This window comes from Puntigrus tetrazona, chromosome 25, assembly GCF_018831695.1.
Source record: "Puntigrus tetrazona isolate hp1 chromosome 25, ASM1883169v1, whole genome shotgun sequence".
NCBI classification, from domain to species: Eukaryota; Metazoa; Chordata; class Actinopteri; order Cypriniformes; family Cyprinidae; genus Puntigrus; species Puntigrus tetrazona.
The window spans coordinates 3,777,959-3,793,715 of NC_056723.1; the positions used below are offsets into that span (position 1 = coordinate 3,777,959).

The following is a 15,757-nucleotide window of genomic DNA, read 5'->3' on the forward strand; positions in this document are numbered from 1 at the left end:
TTGTATTGTTTTTTGGTGCATTTTTCCCATAGTATTTAATGTCCCTTCAGTAGAATCCCTCACATACCAGTAGACACCGTTATACTTTCCATCAAAACCAATATAATTCCATTACATTAGTTTTTTTTTTTTTCAGCAGGGCTCGTAATGATAAATATTCTTCCTTCTCACACATCCACACGCCTCCAGAGCTAACAGCTGGACACAATAACCAAAATCTCCTCCTGTCCTTCTTTCGGCTGTTTTTCCACAGTATTCTGTTTCACAAAGCACGCCGATCATGTGAAACCTGTTTGGATGTATTAGCGGATCTGAGGAACAGAAAAGGCAGGAATATTAGCACGTTTAAATGATCCTAACGCTTCGTGACGGGCCTTCACCTGCGCCAGAAATACGCGAAATCCTCCGAATTCTTCCATTACGTCGAACTTTCAAACCTGCACTGATTCAGAGAGAAAGAGCTAACGCAGACACATTTCCATAACTACATATTCATGAATCTGCCAAAACAAAGGAAGCTAATGATTACCCAACCCTTCTGACCTCATGGCAAAATATCCTATTTGACCCAAATGTTCAGTAGTTATTTTCGCTATTTTTGCTGTTATCGTTGACAATGTTGATTGTAGTATAGGTATGTTCTTTCAATCTTCTTTTAAGGTGGTTTTATTGTTTGAATGGCAATTCAGACGGCACAAACCTGCATAATATTGCATAATATTAGAGGTATTGAAATCAATCTCATGCATGCATTCCTCCTCGTTTCTCTGTGGATTTACCTGCACTGATCAGAGGAAAGGAGAGATTATGATTTATAGCGGAGAGTCTTTCATTGTGATGTCACTGCACTGGAATGTGGCGTGGTTGATGAATAACGAGTGGAATTCCGACCAAAAGAGCTCGTTATCCCAGCGTGGAGGAGTTTTCTTTTCTTTAAGGATTGCATCATGATATAAGCACGAAATCTGTCCAGCATCCCCCAACCGAAGGCCGCAGCAAAACGGAAAGGACTAATTAACCCAAACTTACGATCCGCCGTGCTTCGAAAATGAATTACTCTTATTTTTGCACGATTCGGTAACGAGAACAACCCCTGATTTAGGAGAACAATGTGTTCAAAATCCGTCAAAACTTGTGAACGTCATGGGACGTTGATGTTTGGTCAAATTTTGGTTGCGACGCCAGGTGAAGAAAATCCATCGTAAATCGTCTAATGACAGTTAAATCGATGTCCAATACAATTCAGCTGATGTTGATATTCGTCGTTTTTAGGTTGTGTAACCAAAATCCAACGTTAGGGCAACGTTAGGGCAACGTCGGATGCAGCGTCTGTCCAACGTCATGTCCAACATCAATCTGACATTGTATAAACATCCGGGTGTTGTTTCTGGCTGTGTGTAGAACCGTCCACTCTGCAGATTTAACAAATTCCCTTTTTATTTAATGCAGTATTAACAGTTTCAGTGCAATTTTTTTAATTATTATAATAAGAAGCAGTTTTGCAAAGAGGCTGTTATTAAAGAACGAGGCAATTAAAAACTATAAACACTGTAAATTGCAAATAAATTGCATGCATCAACTTTTTGTTGATCTCACAAATATGAATTTTGGTTTCTGCCACGCAATAAAATGCAATTGTGGCGTTTATCTTACAGTTTTTTCTCGCAGTTGCAAATTTGTTTTCTTTTTTTCTCAGAGTTGAGCTTTTATCTAACTATTCCAAGTTGTTGTTGTTTTTATTTCTGCAGCAAAAAAGGTAATTATGACTACCATCTCATATTTCTGACGGAAAATGTCAGAAACAAGCTTTCATAAATAACAGGTTGTTTAATCGTAAGGGTCAAAAGTTGTAAAAACTATACTATGATCAAACCAGTAACTTTCCACTTCTGAGTGTTTTTGAGGGGGGGATAGAAATAGAGTTGTTGAATGATGCAGGCTCTGTGGAGTGTAGGGAGCTGCGAGCGACGTCTGTATCTCTGAACTCAAAGTGGCAGTTCGGCGCGAGCATGAAATATTTAACCTGTTAAGTGGAGCTCAACGGGATGACTCTGATGCGAAAAGAAGCCTGGAGAGACCTGCGGGATAACCGCACACGCGCGGCCCTATCTCTGTCATCTGCACAGAGACACAATAAGGCTAGAAAATTAACTGATAGTTTTCACAGTTTAAGCCAAGGTTACTGCTGTTTCAAAAAGTTAGCATGTTGTTTTGGATTTTTTTGAAGGACACTTGAGTATCAAGTTGTAGTGCTATCTTTCAGTGGCAGTCAAAAGTTGGGAATAATTAAGATTGTGATTTTTCTTTTTAATTAAAATGACACATGAAGGTATAATATATATTTGATTTAAAAAAATACAGTGCAAATTGTTTATATATATATATATATATATATATATATATATATATATATATATACACACACACAGTGTGTGTGTATATATATATATATATATATATATATATATATATATATATATATATATATATACACACACAGTGTGTGTATATATATATATATATATATATATATATATATATATATATATATATATATATATATATATATATATATAAACAATTTGCACTGTATTTTTTAAATCAAATAAATGCAGTCTATAACATAGTATTTCCACCTGATGCAAGGCCAGCAACAACCACATTTCTTTTTTATTTGTGCCTTAATTTAACATTAAATTATAAACTGTGAGTCAGACATCAGCATAAGGAGCTCTGGAGATCAAACAAATCTGCTTGTAAACGTGAAAGGTCAGATTTTGGAGCGCCGAATGTTTCAGAGTAATCGACAGACTGATGGTAAACGAAACGCTACAGTCACTAGCCTCTCTCTCTCTCTCTCTCTCTCTCTGCATTCCTCTGGTGTTAGGTAAGAACCTCTCTTGCCAACCCAAGTAAAATGATGTATTCAAATTTCCATGATTCAACTTCCTCATCCTGGTCATCGAGTCCATATACGGCTAATTTCCATTTCCCTGATGTAATCAGCCTCTGCTTGATGTAATTGGTTCTCAGTGCTTTCAGATTCATATCACGCGAATAAATAACAGCACTTGTGTAATAAATGTGGAATTTGTAGTGTTCTGTTGTGTTCATTCGAGTGATACGATATTATGTTGGTTTATTTGGGGCGAATACACTATAGCAGTTTTTTATTTAAGTGGCTAACTTGATTGATTGTTGTTTTGTGTGTGGATAGAGACATATGCATTTCCTGGAAGTCCACTCATAATATTACTAATTGTTTTGTTCAACCAAAATAGCTACAAATTTATTCCTGTGATGCAAGGCTGAATTTTCAGCACCATTACTACAGTCTTAAGTGTCGGCATGATCCTTCAGAATCATTAGGCTATGCTGGTTTGTGCTGATAATAAATGTTCCCAAGATGAAAAGAAAAGTTTTTTGAGCAGCTTTTCTTCTCGAGAACATTGATTATCAGTCTTGATAAACAGTTTTTTGTTTTTTTTTTCTGAAAAAGACATGTTTTGCAACATTGCAAATGCCTTTATTGTTACTTTTCATCAGTTTAATGCGTCCTTGAATGAAATTAATGAACAAAAAAGTTTCTTAAAAAAAATCTTACTGAACCCAAACTTTAGAAAGTTATGTATTTATTCTTGCTCTAAATGTGCAAAAAGCACCCTTATCCATTTTCATTGAAAGTTAGTACTTTAAAATTCCATGAGCAACCATTTGGTGCAAAGTTGAACTTTTTTATGCAAGAAAGCAGCAATATCTACTAACACAAAACACTCAAGCGGTTTAAAGACATCCAGCAGTTTATTCAATGTCAGTTTGAGTAAATATGCATGGTACATTTCAGAAAATCAAGGAAAGTTATGTTTTTTTTATGATATGACCTCAGGTTCACCTGATTATGTCTTTAGATTTCTTTTTTCCTGAGGTTTAATTCATAAACTCTTGGATGTTCTTGTCATTGTACACTGTTGAGACTCCAGCAGGTTTTTGCCATTGATTAAGAGATCTATCCGCTCTCAAGTTGCTATTTGTCCAGTGGAACGTCTGTCATTTGAGTCCCGCCTCCTCTGTCCGTCCAAAAAAAAAAAAAAAAACACGGTGCGACACGATTACATCAAACTTACTCAAAGTTCTCGCAACTCTTTGGAGAAGCGGGTTGAGATTTATGAGCTGCTTAACCATTTGCACACGCACCGACCTTCAGTAACCTCTCCTCTCCTCTTTTTCTCACTCCCTCTTTCTTTTCTCAATTCATAGGAAGTTCTTTCATATTTAATGAGATTAGTTCCACCCACTGCCTGTGCTGCAGCATTCCTGTAGCTGACAGAAACGCAAAGAGATGGACAAAAAAAAAAACACAGACCACATGATAAGAGAGAGAGAGAGAGAGAGAGAGATAGAGAAAGAGAATGTGTCATTAGTGTATGATGGGCAAACCTGACCCCAGATCAGATCTCCTGCCCCTTCTGCTGTTTCAGTCCCATAGATGGTGCTATTTCAGAGCTGAGGTCAAGTGTGTGTTTGTGTGTGTGTGTGGACTTTCTATGAACCAAGCAAGAAATTTTATGAAAAAATAATTTTATTAGTGGTGCTTCCTAAGGTAAACACTAGTATTATTTCACAAAGTCTTAGTTATTTGAACTCTCGTTTATGTTATGAACATGAACGATACATTAATTTGTGCAGTTTGTAGAAGAGTGTGCTATACATTTCATGGGCTTTTTGCCCAGTAAGCACTTAAAGGAATAGTTCACCCAAAAACTAAAAGTGGTTTCAAACCTGTCTGAATTTCTTTGTTCTGCTGAACACAAAGAAAGATATTTTGAAGAAGTTTGTAGCCAGGCCGTTTTGGGTCGCCACTGACTTAGAAAAAATACTGCCAAAACATGCTAAAGCCACTCAGTTAATGACAGAACTTTCATTTTTGGGTGAACTACCTCAAAGTGGAACGCTGGACAATTCACGCAGTCAACTGTTACAGTTTTAATAACGTAGCGGTGGAGGCGGGGCTTTCACACTCCTATTATAAATGACAAAAATTAACACCCTAGACAGCGATGCAGAGTAAAAAAGTGCATAGTACATATTTTGGTACACAAATAGTGAGTTTTGCACAAACAAGCACGGGTAACATTTGTTTTCTTTTTTCCTGATTGGTTTTTAATTAAAAGTCTATCATTCTTGCTGGCACACAAACAGCCTGAAAACCTGACTCTAATGCTTGTCATACTGGAGATCATGTGATCAAAACCTCGAGTTTGTTTTTAACAGATGGGATATCATTTTGATAAGCAATTGAGTTGCATCAGATATTGTGGCCAATTATATAGTTTCATTGTGTTTTTATTGCAATTTTACACACACTGAATAGTTTGGAAACTTAGACCAGGGGGTTATCTAAACATGCCGAGAGCAGAGGAGAGATTTTCAGGTGGGCCTGTGGTTTATCACTGACAGCTCGTAGACGTAATCCAGAAGACAGCGGGAAGAGCGCGAGAGAGACAGAGAGATATAAACAGAGATGGCATGTGTTATGGTTTCACATCTCTGATTGATGATCTTCAGCGCAAACTTGCTGCTTGCAAATGACCTCTTGCGTCGATCCGGATAGCAGGAAGTTTGAGCGTCTCCTGAAGTCCAATCCAACTATCCCTGATGAAAGAGTCAGGTGATATTACCCTCACATGAGCACGTTAATGAAGGGCGAGAGCAAGTATGTCCATTTTTCTGCCCTGTTAAGAGTTTATAAATAGCGGCAGTTCACGATTGGGAGAGGACGCTCTACACTCAGATATCTTATCTTAAAGAGACTCTTCAAAGCTCCAAAAGGAAACTCTCAGCCTGTGAAACAGAGACTGTAATCTGAGGATGTTAGTGGTGCTGTATGTTTGTATTTAGAAAAGAGAAAGATAAAAGAGTTTTACCCGAAATCAAGCTCAAACTAGCTTGATCAACAAACCCGCCCCTCCACTGCCAGAAACCACGTAGTCTAGCAACATATCTGGTCCACTTTCATACATTAAGCAGTCTAAACATTGCAAGCTTTGACAAATCCACTTTTTGTTCTTCAGATAACTACAATGGCATTAACCCATCTGGTACACTTTAGCGAAAACAAACTGAAATCATTTACACCACCTAGCAACACCCCAGAAAGCACCAAAGATACACTACTATACAGCAATGCACTAAACGGCATTTAGCAACAACGAAAACACCTTAGGAACCACATAGCAATGCCTTGTAAACTCCATAGCTAGCATTAAACCCCATTTAGAATGCATTAGCAACCACCTAGAAATAACCAAAAAAAATGTAGCTGTATAGTAAAAGGTCTAAATCCACTCAGAACACTTTAGCAAACACAAAGCAATGCCCTGGCAGCGTCATAGCAATAAACCTTATTTAGGACACCTTAGCAACCACCTAGCAACAACCCAAAACACCCATGTAATTGCATAGCAAAAGGCCTAAATCCACTCTGGACACTTTAGCAAACACAAAGCAATGTTTTGGCAACTTCATAGCAATAAGCCCCATTTAGCACACCTTAGCAACCGCCTGGCAACAACCCAAAAACACCATAGCAGCTGCATAGCAAATGAACAAAATAAGTACTCGGAATGTCTTTCCAAGTACATAGCAACACCTTAGAAACCAACCAGACAGTCTAAGAAACTTTAACATATCCAGTGAATGTTCTTCTTCAGAAGTGCTTGTTGTAACAGTCCTGGGAACATGCAAACATAACTTTTAGCTTCCTGTGACTCAGTGATGTTGCGTTAAAGCCAGCTAATCTGATCAGAGCTAGTGCTTTGCGACAGCTTAATGCTGTTTTAAGAAAGCTCTTGATGTTTTTTTATGCTTGTAGATGGTCAGCAAAAGGTCTGAGACACATGAAATCGTGTGACTTTTCGACCCCTGGTAGCTGGTCACGTGATCATGTCCCATAAAGGTTAAAGGCCGCTAGGTTCTGCATTCCATCTCATTTCTACATCAACAAGGTTTAAATCTGGATTTATGGCTAACCTCTTAGAGGCAGGTAAATCAGGATATAACTTTGAGAACGATGCAGAACACAGAAGGGTGTTCAAGGATATCTTGGTTACTTCCTACTGACTGAAAACTCTTTCATGCATTCAGAAGTCCCCTAAAATCACGATAAGATTTGAGACCAAACACATCTGGAAGATTCAAAATTCAAGGAAATGAATCCAGCAACTAGTTCTTCATTGCACGCATGTAATCCACGCTGTCTGGAACATTTGAACTGCTGGAAAGCATGTTTTAGGAATGTTTTAGTGTAATGTCTGAACCTAAATATATCCTGAGATGTTGTGTGAGGGTGCTGAGATTCCCACGCTTTGTGTGTGCGGATCAGTTTACCATAAACGGGGATAACGGGTCACAGAGGAAGGCGGAATATTTGTGGGTGGAACCCCAGCAGCGCCTCCTGTCCCGGCTCTGTGGCTCAGCCTCGCTGGGGATTCGTGGAGGTCATGGAGCTGTCAGTCATGTGGTCATGTGTTCATGGGAAAGCTGGAGCCGGAGCAGAGATGATCAGTTACAGCAGAAAACTGACCTCAGAGCAGGCTCTGGAGAGAAAACACTGTACTGTTCTTTAATTTGTAATACTGTAATATTTAATTTCTTTAATTTAATTTGTGTTTACTTTCATTTTGTTCGTCAAATGCACTGTTGTTTTGTACTTAGGTTTAGCACTGTTTGGCAATATAAGTATTTTGATATTTTATGACACACTGTTGTTAAGTTAATTTAAGATAAGATAAGTTAAGTTTAGCACTGCTTTGGCAATACTAATTCATATTTTATACTGCAGTGTGGCTTAGTTTAGTTGTTTCATTTAGTTTAATTAAGTTTAGTTTAGTTTAGTACTGCACTGGCAATACTAATTCGTTTTGTGTACCACACAGTTGTTTAGTTTAGTTAAGTTTAGTTTAGTTTAGTTTGACTGGTTTGGCAATACTAATTCATATTTTATACCACACTATTGTTTAGTTTAGTCTAGTTACGTTTAGTTTAGTTTAAACTACTTTGGCAATACTAATTCAGATTTTATACCACACTATCGTTTAGTCTAGTTAAGTTTAGTTAAGTCTAGCACTACTTTGGCAATACTAATTCATAGTTCATACCACACGATTGTTTAGTTTAGTTAAGTTTAGCTTAAACTATTTTGGCAATACTAATTCATATTTTTATACCACACTGTTTAGTTTAGTCTAGTTAAGTTTAGTTTAGTTTAAACCTCTTTGGCAATATTAATTCATATTTTATACCACACGATTGTTTAGTTTAGTCTAGTTACATTTAGTTAAGTCTAGCACTACTTTGGCAATACTAATTCATAGTTCATACCACACGATTGTTTAGTTTAGTTAAGTTTAGCTTAAACTATTTTGGCAATACTAATTCATATTTTTATACCACACTGTTTAGTTTAGTCTAGTTAAGTTTAGTTTAGTTTAAACCTCTTTGGCAATATTAATTCATATTTTATACTACACAATTGTTTAGTTTAGTCTAGTTACATTTAGTTAAGTCTAGCACTACTTTGGCAATACTAATTCATATTTCATACCACACGATTGTTTAGTTTAGTTAAGTTTAGCTTAAACTATTTTGGCAATACTAATTCATATTTTTATACCACACTGTTTAGTTTAGTCTAGTTAAGTTTAGTTTAGTTTAAACCTCTTTGGCAATATTAATTCATATTTTATACTCTTTGGCAATATTAATTCATATTTTATACCACACAATTGTTTAGTTTAGTCTAGTTACATTTAGTTAAGTCTAGCACTACTTTGGCAATACTAATTCATATTTTATACCACACGATTGTTTAGTTTAGTCTAGTTACATTTAGTTAAGTCTAGCACTACTTTGGCAATACTAATTCATAGTTCATACCACACGATTGTTTAGTTTAGTCTAGTTAAGTTTAGCTTAAACTATTTTGGCAATACTACTTCATATTTTTATACCACACTGTTGTTTAGTTTAGTCTAGTTAAGTTTAGTTTAGTTTAGACTACTTTGGCAATACTAATTCATATTTTATACCACACTATTGTTTAGTTTAGTCTAGTTAAGTTTAGATTAGTTTAAACTACTTTGGCAATACTAGTTAATATTTTATACCTCAATGTTATTTTGTTTATTTTAGTTAAGTTGAGTTAAGTGTAGCACTACTTTGGCAATACTAATTCATAGTTCATACCACACAATTGTTTAGTTTAGTTAAGTTTAGCTTAAACTATTTTGGTATTTTTATACCACACTGTTTAGTTTAGTCTAGTTAGGTTTATTTTAGTTTAGTTCATATTTTATACCGCACTGTTGATTAGTTTAGTTGACACAGCTTTAGCAATACAAAACCTTTTTTTTCTTTTTTTAACTTAGCAGTGATTTGGCAATAGAAAAATAAAAAACGCACACTAAACTGTTCTCTACTTTGAGAATACAAATGTATTTTTAAATGTGGTAGTCACGCCAGCAAAGCTTACTAGATTGAGTTATAATTTTTCACTGCACTTTTACTGTTTTTTTTTTTGAAACCCGACTGAGACAGAGAGAAACGGGAAATAATGGAATTTCCCATGTTTTTCTTTTCTCTCTCTAAAGCTTCTCAGAGAACTAAATTTAGTAGCATTGGAGATGCTCTCAGCGACACTGTGAAGACGAAGGTCATTTTACTGCTATTTTGGTTCTCTAGAGACCCCCTCAGCTCCCTCTATATTTCTCCCCTGCTGTTAAAGTCCTCTTAATAGTTCTCTCTCAATGTTTGTTGGGAACATGTTGCCCTTGACCCCCTGGTTGCAGAGACCCTCACTATCTGATGTGCCACTCATACAAACTCTCTCTATCTCCATCAAGTGTCGTCATGATCAGTCGTTTTCTTCATTCCACTGTTTATGTGACCTCTTTTGTGCTACACATGCACGCAGTCATACTTCACGCTACAGTATTCCTCTCTTTCTGCTCTGGTCCGCGGCCAAGTCCCTCGGTTCTTCCAGCGGATTGTCCTCCTCCACAGAGCGAGGGAGGGTCGGCTGGGGGAGGTGGAGAGAGGGAGGCAGGAAAAAGAGAAAGGGAGACAGAGGAGAACCCAGCAGAATGTAAACACCTCATGTTGAGGACAGGCTGTTCTTTTGTTTGGCATTTTTCGAAAAGAAGTGATTTATAAAGCTTAAGATGTAGAAAGACTTTTTTCTTTAGAGCGGCAGCAGAACTCCGTAAACTCATGCGATCGATCAAAAAACCACATCTCTGTGTCATTCTTTCACCACAGACTCTGGCTGTAATGAACACAAGATGCATTTCCTGTATCATTAAGTGACAGGAGCATTGTGTTCAGCTATTACAAAAATTATGGTAAAAATGAAAAAGGCCCAAAAAAGCAGGACTTTTGGATTGTTTTAACGTTATTTTCCACCAAATGTATTTTGTTAGAAGATGGATTTTTAAAAATATATATAATGTAAAAATGTAAATGTATTTATTTGTTTATATCTGAATGTTTACTTGCATATTTTATATTGTTCAAACCTTAAGAACTATTTGATACTTAATGCACTTTTAACATTAATTTGCATTTGTTGTTTTTTTATTATTATTATGAAGACTACTTACATTATTAAATTAGTATATACAGTTCATTTAATTGAGAATTATTTTATGGCTACTTGCCATTGTTTTATTATTAACATTTTTAAATGTATAATGTAATATATTTTACATTTTATTCTATATTAAAATATGTAATTATAATTAAATGTTAAAAAAATGCAAAAGTGCAAGACTGTGTACTAAGAAGCAGTTTATTCACATAAAAACAATGGTACAATGTAATGTAATTATTTACTTTGAAAAAAACTGAACTAAGAATTTTGAGAATAAATCAATGGCTATATAACATTGTTTTAATCTGATATATATATAAAAAAATCTAAATAAAGATATTACATAAAATATAAAAGTGTACAAAGAAGTAGTTTGAGACTGTAAGAAGATGGAGCTAATTGCATCAGTTTTATGCATTTTGACATGAATACCCTTATTGAAAAATCTGATTCTTGCTTTCTGTCCTGCTACCTGTGATTTTAGCATGCAGTCTTTTGACTGTGACGTGGCTGTTGAGAGATGATCTCTGCTGATAATTCAGCTCCGAATTTGGTAACACCCCAAAAAACTCCGATAAGACTTAACGTGACCGCGATGTGAACAGATCCACAAGCTAATTACAGAATCGCCGGTGTAATTTTCTCTCATTATTGGCATTATGTTGTCTCGAGCGTTATCAAACACATAGCCGGCACAGGAAGTGAGGCCCAAGATCTTTCCTGTTCTCAGACATTTTAAAGTGTTTCTGTTCGGTGGAAATGAGGGCGGCAACAGCGCAGAGGACAGAGGGGGCGCAGAGAGAGCGTTTTAGCACTGCGATGAGGCTAACGCGATCGGACGGCTTCACCGAGCCGAGAAAAAGAAGGAGGGAAGAGAAAAGAGACATGCGGGGGATGTTGAGGGACCTCTGGGACGCTCTTTCTGCTTTTAGGTGAAACCGCGGCTCCACTTGTACCTGTAGCACCTCCTCTCTGAGGAAAAGAGAAAGAGAGAACGCCAAAATACTGAAAATAACAATGCAAAGACAAAAATGAACGGTTCTAAAACCCTGCTGAAAGGATCATGAATTTCCATGCCAGGCCATGCTGGTTTATGCTAATTAGGGCTGGCCAACCTAGTAAAACAGCTAGTAGAGTATGGTTAAGAACAGAATAAAATTATATGCACAATTTACTTAATTGAGAATGATTTGATGGCTACATGCTTTGTTTTAACCTTTAAAATAAAGGTCATTTTAACCATTTATTTTGTGCTTATATTTATTTTAATAAACTTTGTATATAAATATTATAAATATCACTTATTTTAAAAATAATAGAAGTCCAGGTAGATGGGGGATCAAGACACTGGAATTAAAAAACAAAAAAACTAAATCAGTAAATAGTTAATTGAAACCATTAAAATAATGATTAGAAATAATATTACTTTGGGAAATAAGATAATATAACATGCTTTTTTAATAGGAAGAATTAATGATTTATTATTAAAACCGCACCTTTTGGAAATATCAAAAAGAAATAATGCTTTAAATGACTTAAAAATTGAATGTTTATTATGAAACATGGAGTATTAAAAAATAGGTACTTTTATTAATTGGTTTAATTGTTAATATATTTAATTATTTCATTCAGAGTATTATTTCATTAAAAACGATTAAAAAATAGGCAATTTACTGACATAATTATATTGCCTGATTAAGGTCTTTTGCTAAATAAAGGGAGAGTATGCAGATCTCTATATCTATACACATGTTTGTTTAACATGCAATATCCCCCATTTGAAACACAAAGAATTTAATATGTGTTCATTTCAGAAAACAATGTAAAAATCAAGTTTGCATAGAATATATTTCAAGCATAAGAAGCTTTCGTCCCACGCTGGGTACAAAAACACAGCAGAAGTGTCTTTTCAGCAGGGAAACTAGGACTTCTGGTGACACATACAGTACGGAGTGCAGAGAAGCACGACTGATCGCATCCACACAGGCCTTTTCTTCAGCCGAGAGCTGTCACTTTCAGGTAGCAGAGGCCAGAAGATGTTAGAGGTGTGACATCATGTCCAGACACCCGCGGCCTCATGGGAGTCTGATTGCAGTCAATCGCCTGAAGAGAGAAAGAGACGTGTGATACAGCCTGATCAATCAGTCCAAGACTAAAAAATTGCTATATATATATATATATATATATATATATATATATATATATATATATATATATATATATATATATATATATATATATATATATACAGTATATATGATATATTGGTAGCAATATATTCAGTTCATATCGGTTTTATAACTGTGCATGATTTTTACATTTACCTTTGGCATCATCTAAATGTTTAGAAGCAATAATAATTTAATGACACTGTTAAATGTACTATTTTGCAGAACCCAAAATAAATGTCCATTTTTCATATTGTATTTTGCATTGCGATGCCTAAATTCATTTGTAGCAGGATTATAGTTACCTAAAACAAACTGAAACCAAAGTTAAAGGGTCAAAAACATTTTTATTGCTGTTGTCATTCGTTTAACTTGATGTACTGAAATAACTAAAACTGAAATAAAAAGTATGCATATATGCACAACAAAATTGCGATTTTTTTTTTAATTGTAATGAGAACTAAAAATCAAAAATGCATTTTTAAATACATTTAAAATCATTTTTTGTATAGCTGTTAGTATTATAAAAAAATATACTAAAATATATTAGTTGTATCATTTTAGTATTTTAATTTACAATTTATTATGTTTACATGTATACATTCAGGAGACGCTTTTATCCAAAGTTACTTATAGTTAATATATATATATATATATCAACATGAAAATAAGTTTTGATAAGTATTGAAATAGAAAATAAGGAAATAAAGTATTGGCTTGTACCGACTGATCTTAAAACATATCAGTGCCTTTGTTTTGTCTTAAGATGCAATCCTTTTTTCTAAAACATGTCTATAAATATTACTTAAATGTCCTAATTGAACTATGGCCTAATCCTGGCTTAGGCTAAGGCCTCTATATGAAACCAAGCCTGAGAGGAAAATTCATAAAGTGTCTCCACTTCTTCTCCGAACAATAGAGCTCAATCCTCAATAATTCCTTGGCTGTCCCTTAGTATGATGACTTCACTTCCTGTGTTTCTTCTCTTCACACTTCCTGTTTGACAATAGGTTTGTTTTTTTCCACTTGAATCCGTTTTCATCGGGAATGTCATGAATTCAAGCAGCGGCCTTGAGTTAAGACCAGCTTGGACTAAACTAGATGCGCCAAATTCATCTTTTACTTCACAAGCCAGCAGAAAGTTTTCTTTCTGAAGCCACTGCGCTGTGAATGATTTAGCGTCCCTGCGGCGGTGCTGCCGGGAACGACGGGGCTACACCGGCCTGGGCTTTAGCGCTCATCATTTATGGAAGTTCAGGCTTGTTTTAACCCAGCCAGAGCTTCCCGGAGCTGGAGAGCATGAATAAGGCATGCTCGGCCTCCGCTGTCTGTACGGTAGGCCTCGGACGACGTGATGGAGTCCGGGGGGGACGGGAAAACACACACGAGGCCAGACAGGAGGCATGTTGTGTCTGGGAACAATGAGGTTTATTTAGCATGACAGCAGCAGCAGGAGATGCAATGAACACGAGAGCTTCAAGCAGGTGTGTGTCCGGGTGCCTTCAGATCCGCTCGGCCAGCGACCGCCGATTCTCTTTTTGCGGTGTATTTTAAAATTTGACTTAGGAAAGTGATCTTAAAGGAATAAAAAACTCTCATGTCATTGCAAACCTGTTCTTTTTGGATTTCTTTTGCATCCAGTTACAATAAATACGGACTAAAGCTTTAAAATAGTACAGTCCATACAATTTGTGTGAGATATCATCAAATACTCATTTAAAGTTAATTAAAAAAAACGCTGGTAATTGAATGAATGTGATCTTTAGGTTAAGGTCTTTAGGTTAGACTAAAATGTAAATCTGAGCTATTTCAACTTAAAGAAACTTGCACTGTGACTGATCTTAAAACATGTCAGCGCTTTGTTTTGTCTTAAGATGCACATCAGCAATGGTTTTTTTTTAAAGCACGTTTATACAAATTACGTAAATGTCCTAAATGAACTATGACCTAATCCTGGCTTAGGCTAAGCCCTGTATATGAAACCAAGCCTGAGTGTTGTCCATCAATAGGAAAATCCATAAAGTGTCTTCACTTCTTTATTCCTCAATGATTTTATACGTTTTGTAAATTTGAATAAATTTGTTTAAACAGGCTTCAAAAAAAAGACTCAAAGAGCACAATTTCCAAAATCCAAACCATATCCATATAGCTTTGAGTGAGAAACAGACTGAATTCAAAAATTGTTATGCATTGAAAATCTTGACATCTGCCCTTATTATGCTTTTAAAAATAAAGGCAATGCCACAGAAGAACCTTTTATGTCTAAATGGTTCCATAAAGAAACTTTGACTGAACCGATCTTTGTGGAACCAAAAATGGTTCTTCTGTGGCATCGGTGTGAAGAATCTCGTCAAGTAGGTTACAATGCTTCCCCGTTTTTACAGCAATCCCTGTTCTAGGTGTATTATGGTAAGCAAAGCCCTTGCACTTTTCCTGAATGAGTTATGGGATTTCCCAGATCTTCCGGGTTTGAAAAAATGACGATTGTCATAAAGATCATATATGAAGATCAGGCATTTAGATCTTGTTTTGACTACATTGAATCTGATTGGGACAAAGTTGGCTTGTAAGTGACAGACATGCCTTTACAGAAACCAAAACATCTCTAGTTAGATCGATATCTCTAGTTTGTTCTATGAATAATTTTAATGCATTTTTCTCAGTTTTTTTGTCCAAAATGTTGTTTTTCTGCATTCAAGTGATGATAAAACATGAACATATAAAAGTGGAGTAAAACGGAGAGCTTTATTTTGATATAAAATATGTTCTTATATGCACAGCAAAAAATTTTCTGAAGGCTGTCAAATTTTGGAAAAAAATAATCAAAAATGCTGGCGGTGGCTGGCTTTTTTTAAAAAACGCTGGCAGGGAAAAAGTGTAGGGTTAATGAGAAAATAGGGATGCCCAATTTTTCAACGACTCTTCTTTTGAATCAAATCTTTTG

The 15,757-nt window shown here is 35.6% G+C and overlaps 1 long non-coding RNA gene across 3 annotated transcripts in view; it reads left to right on the top strand.

Annotated features, from left to right (window-relative positions):
* LOC122331052 overlaps positions 1-15,757 on the top strand; it is a 32,702-nt gene that overhangs the window by 12,965 nt on the left and 3,980 nt on the right. The window contains exon 4 of one of the 3 annotated variants that reach the window (XR_006248116.1): positions 140-2,315. The exons of 1 other annotated variant lie outside the window; for it this stretch is intronic. This is a non-coding gene — a long non-coding RNA (uncharacterized LOC122331052). Of the gene's footprint in view, positions 1-139; positions 2,316-15,757 lie in introns of those variants that run through there. One more of the 3 variants, XR_006248119.1, reaches the window with a different exon arrangement.